The sequence below is a fragment of the Saimiri boliviensis genome, chromosome 1 (genome assembly GCF_048565385.1).
Source record: "Saimiri boliviensis isolate mSaiBol1 chromosome 1, mSaiBol1.pri, whole genome shotgun sequence".
Taxonomy (NCBI): domain Eukaryota; kingdom Metazoa; phylum Chordata; class Mammalia; order Primates; family Cebidae; genus Saimiri; species Saimiri boliviensis.
Genome location: NC_133449.1, coordinates 2,138,979 through 2,144,978, shown reverse-complemented (window position 1 = coordinate 2,144,978; position 6,000 = coordinate 2,138,979).

The window sequence follows — 6,000 nt, the reverse complement described above, 5'->3', positions numbered from 1 at the left end:
AACATGTTGTCATTTTTGTTTTATTTTTTAAAAAAATAAATACAACACTGAATATAAGTTGGGTCCTCCTATTTTCACCCCAATTCTCATTTCCTTTCTGCCCCAACATTCCTCCCTAGAGGGAACCAATGTCATGTTTATAGTCACAAAAGCAGTAACAATGTGTCCTCTAGCATTGATTGAACGTATTAGGTGTGGACGCACTTTGCTCACTTTATAGGAATAGACTCTTGGAATTGTCAGAACAACCTTAGGAAGCAGATGCTGCTGTTTTCCTCATTGTTCATAGGAGAAAACACAGGCACGAGGCTCACCAGCTGAAGGTGTCAGAGCTGGGAAGCCACGAAGCCGATGCCCAGATCCAGGCAGGGTGCTGTGTGGGTTCAGGGCATCTGTCCACAGCACCACCAGGGCCAGTATGGGTGCATGGAGTGAGAGTGGTAACAGAGTGGTGATTCTGCATGCAGAAATGGCACCTACTTCTCTATGGTCACAATTACATTGTCTGCATTGAAATTATATTACTTAGGACATCTAGCATTAAGTCAAATATAAAATCCTGGCCAAAATGGCACATATTTAGAGACTGTCTTACCTATCTTGTGATGTTTGGATAAATCATTGAATGTACTGGCTGGCAGTCACAACAAATAGAAACGTCTTAGTGGAGGTAACATTCTTAATTTCTTGAGGCCTGTTTTCTCAATTTTAAAGATAAGTCAGTCTACCATATTTCTAAGTGTTTCTTTTGTCTTTAAATTTTGCAATTATTGTTGTATTGCGTAAGTGACCATTCAGCTCTCATTATAAAATGGGGATATTGAAAATGTAAAGATAGATGTTTTATATTTTCTTTAAAGAAGTTGCTAAGGAAAGGCCAGATAAATGGATTTTATTATTTTATGATTAGTGTAACAAGTAGAAAACAATGTTTAAAAAATATTTGAGCATAACATAACATTAATTGCATTAAAGCTGGCGGTGGAATTCTATGCTTTTTTATTCTTTATTTGCATTTTCTAATTGATGACAATAAACAGAAAACTTGAAAAATAAAATGAGAACAAATCTAAGATGCTTTAAGTACATACACTACATGTTAATAAATGTGCCTTTTTACCTCTGTCGTTGCCACGCCTGTGAAATCAGGCCTGCGATTCTCCTCAGTTCTCCTCGGAAACTCCCTGTGGCCCTCTCCTCCCCATGCCCCTCAGCCCCTTCTGGTTTCTATGGCCCTTCTCTCGCTTTGCTGCCTTTCTCTTCCTTTTCTTTTAAATTGCATTTTAGGTTTTGGGGTATGTGTGAAGAACATGCAAGATTGTTGTGTAGGTACACACGTGGCAGTGTGATTTTCTACCTTCCTCCCCTTCACCTTTCTCTTCCTGATCTCACAGTGCTCCTCGGTAGGAATGGTAGGGAGGGGGCGTTTTCTGCTGAGGACCTACTAAGTGTCCCCATGGAACACACGCAGGTCTTGCGGAACAAGGGCTGACCTGACTGTTCTCTGTGCGTCCTGTTTTGATGCTCAGCCGCTGCTGGAGGTCATGCTGCGAGTCGACCCTTGACCTACCCCAGGGTCTTACTCCCCACCGTTACTAAGACCGTGCTCCTGTTAGAACAGTTGTTATTTTCTTTTTGCCTGCATGCTGGCTTTGCTGGTTACTTTCAGATCTCTGACTCTTTCGTGCATCATTAAATGTGCTCCATCTGCCTCTGGTGTTCTTCACAATGTCAAGGGCTAAAGAAGCCAGGAGACCTCTGAAGCTGATTCTAGCCGGGGTTGCACGTGGCTGGCATTTGGAGGGTATACAAGGACTTAAATGGCTGTGACCAACACATGTTTTTTCTTTGAGACCCATCTTTTGGTTCCAGCTTTTAAGGTATACATTTAAAAATTTGCCTTGTTATCTCTTGAATACATTGTACTTTTTTGTCTGAAAAGTATTAGCAAATGGATAATTTATTTTATTTACTAGAGTGTATATTTTAACAATTTTGGCTCTTTCTAGACATTCATCTTCCAAGAATAAAGATTTCTCTGCAATGAAGAAAGTACATCAGATATGCCAGATAACCTGAAAGTATCCCAAACTTATCTCGAATAACGTAAGCCTTGTCTTAAACACTATAAAGCTCTGGAATAAATATAATCCTGATGAAAGAGAAAAGAATATGTTGAATGTGTTAAGTTTGAGTATTTTTTAAATCACTCATATTATTTTGTAAGCATATCTTCTGACCTTCAAATTAAGTAAAATAATATATGGAAGATATTTTGTGAAGTCATTCTCTCACTTAGAGCTGGTTAAAGGAACATAGCAAATTCAGTGAGACCAGGCTTGAAACCCACAGTGCAGATACACGTATTCAAATCTGAGTCAATGTTCCAATCGGAGCTCTAGTGGCCTAGAAAAGAATTTTTAATTTCCTGCTAACCAAATATTTTTAGATGTCGTTAAGAGAGTATTATTTTAATGGACAAACCACCAGGTTTATTCCTGTAGGCTAGTACTCCATCCTGAGTGAGGGACTGTGGCAGCTTAAAGGATCTCTTTCTGTCTCTGTCTGCCTGTCTCTATCTCTGTCTCTGTCTCTCTGTCTCTCTCTCTCTCACTTTTTCTCTCATCAGTGATTTCAGACCAGTCACCCCCTTTCTAGACTTCAGTTTTCTAAACTATAACGTTGATCATCTCTAAGGCAGCCTTTTCTTTTCTAATTTCCTGTCATTCTAACATCTGCTTGTGTTTATATTTTAAGTAAATTTGGAAAATGAGATTCCAATTCTATAAATTAGATTGTCTGCATTAGGCAACTATTTAAGATAAATTTATATAGTGGGGTTCCAAACACCACTACTCATGGCCTCCAAAAATTAACACGGAATTCAACCCCAGCCTTTAGAATTCTTTTCAGATGAGGGTGAAAGTAGGTTCAAGGAAAAACAGCACAGCTCATGAATGCATACATTCAGAAATAGTGCTGAAGAAGCGAGTCTCAGCCACCCTGGTGTAAAACTTGCCATCAATCACAGAATGTTGTCAGAAGATGCCTCTGAAATTTACACTGGGAAAAGATCTAAAAGCCAATACGAGATATGCTGTTGTCCACACTGGACTTTCAGAAAGGTTACGGAATGAATAGCAGAGCAACTCAAACAAAAACGCAAGTCCTGAGCCCCAGGGAATGCACAGGCTTCCCGGGAAGGGCCTGCGGCAGTCACAGGACAGACGGCCTACCCTGGAGACCCAGGGTAAAGTGAGGCAGGAAGAACAGATACAGAATAAAGAGCGCTGGCCCAGTTCCCAAACTCCAAAGCTGCAGAATATCCCATGACTTTCTTTCAGTTACACACAACTAAAGGAATCTAAACAGAACAAAAGTTACAAGATCATACAATAACAACCAGGTACCAGCACTGATGCAGGCAGAAGAGAAGGGTCCACACAGACATTCTTAAGGGTCAGCACGGCAGCCGGAGCACATGTCCCCATGTGGAGTAAACATTCATGCATTCAGCCAGTCAACAAACATTATTAATATTTATGTCCCTGTGTGAAAATTTGCTGGGTCTTTTGTTATCGATAGCATTCCTCCACAGGGCATTTCTATGCTTTCTTTGGATAAGGAGAAGTCCAGAAGACCTATAACAGTGTGAAGCCAGAGGAGAGAGCTGGTGGGTTCTCTGTGAATTCAACATGGCAGTCACCGGCTAAGTGTAGCAACTGAACACTTTAAATGCTGCTGGTACCAACTGTGGGGGTTTTGAAATCAGAACACACACCAGATTGTTTTTAAAACTGTAAAGTATCTCATTGTAAGTTGTACGTTGATTACATTTTGAAATAGTAGTCTATATGTACCAAGTAAAATGAATTATTAAAGCTTATTTCACCTGTTTCTGTTTCAAAATTATTAGAATAAACAAGAGGCTTACAGTGTATATCTTTTGGAAGGCACTGATCTAGTCTAATGTTTCTCAAACTTTACTGTGCATACAGATCACCTTCTGCATGCAGGATTCAGTAAAAGTGCAGATCCTGAGTCGGCGGGTCTGAGAGGGACCTGAGATGCTGCGTTTTCAGCAAGCCTCAGAGACACCCATGGGTCCTGATGCTGCTTGGATGGCTCCTACGTCTATCACAAGAATAAGAAGAGATAGAAGACAAAGGTGCTTTTAGTCCATAATTGGGAAACAGAACACCTGCTGTGTGGTGTATTAAAAGACAAAACAGGAATTGTCCTCTGTTACAAATTAATAAGAGCACACATCGAAGATGCATTGCTAAAATGTTTCTCCTTGCAAAGTTTCTTCCAGCTTGATACAACAAAAGGGTTGGTACCTAACAGTGCCGTGAGGTGTATGTGTTTTTTCAGCCTCCTTACTTGTTTCATTTCTGATAGAATTTGGATTGTGAAGCAATTTATTTCCTTTCTGGAGCACAAGGGATTTTGTACTTGCAGCTGAGAGAGAAAGAAGTTTTGGAGCTAGGACTCCATCGGGTTCGTATGGGGCGGGGCCACTCCACACAGAACCCTCAGAAGATCTTGATGAATGAACGAAACTGCGTCACAGAAAGCAAATAGGCCAGGATTTGGGGTGAGTGATGGCAGCAGATCCACGATGAGAGCTAGAAAAGGAGAGACTGCACTAGAGCTTCTGCTCTCACCGTGAAAGGCCCAGGGTTTAGGTGTTTGTGCATGTGTGTGTCTTGGTGTTCTGTGTCTGTGTCTTGCATCAGTGAAAGCTCTGAGAAAAAAGCAGAGGAAACCAATGGACTCATTTCGGCAGAAAAAGCCATTTATTAAGAAGATATTGGTAGTTTGCGGAATGCCCAGGAGTGGAAGATGAGGGGAGAGGGCTGCGACCATTTCCAGTGTTCAGGCTGCAAGGCTGAGGGAATTCACTCAGAACAACTCCAGTGCCTCCTCCAATCCTGCACTCACCGGAGAACGGTTCTCCACCTGCTCGGGCTCTGAGATCAGGACCTTCCTCCATGAAGCATCAACAGGGGGAAGAGTCTGCTGTTTCCATCCCGTGCCTCCCCGCATCAGCACACAGCCCTAAGAAGCACTCACGGATCTCAGCACAGACCTCTCCTGATAGAGAACGTTCCACCCCATTCTTAGAAAGGAATGGCTTGATTCTCTGTGCTCAGCTCCCAGTCCAGGATTCCTAGCTTGTGTCAATTTCTTCTATATTCTGCTGTAATTCCGAGTCAACGCACTGTGCACTACAGGCCACTATCACCTTAAAATGACATGGGAAAGAGTGAGAAAAGCAGAAAATTAATTCATGTAAAGATGCACATGGCACAGGAAGAAAGATAATGCAGTTAAATATTCTAACTCTTGTCTAAAAGGGGAGCATTGGCATTTATGACACCTCTCCTTTCCTGCTACATCCCGGTCCCTCTGTGTCCAGCCAGCTTCTTAGCAGGTCAGAGCTGCTCACGTTATCAGATGGCATGTGCACTGTAAGAGATGAGTTCTCAGTGTGGGCAGCCCTAGTCTTCCTCTGGCTGTTATGACTGAACCTGGCATCATTGAAAAATGCCCCAACGAATCTTCTTTTTGCTTTTAGGTTAGTCATTAGTCCACCAAGATGTCCTATTTAAGAGGAAAACAGGAGGGGCTTTCAGTTCATGGCCCTAAAGTCAGAGCAGTGCCCTCCCCAGGGCATTGCTGGGTCTGATACTCTGGGTCTGACCTCTGATACTCTGGGTCAATCCCTTTAGTGAACACCTAAACCCTATGCAGGTGCTCCCACAGTAGCCTGAGCCTCCAAAAAGAGAAAGCAAGGAATGGAAGGCAAAGCTTCTTGCCTTTCTGTTTACAAACATAACCTGGCCATTCCCCAGACAATCAGATTCCAGTAACTTTATAAGGTGCAGACCCCTATATTTTTGTTGAATTCACCTTCTTGTCTCTAGGAAGTCTCTATCTTGTCAAGAAACGTAGAGTGAATACTGGTCCCTCATCTGTAGGTTCTTGCAGTGTTCT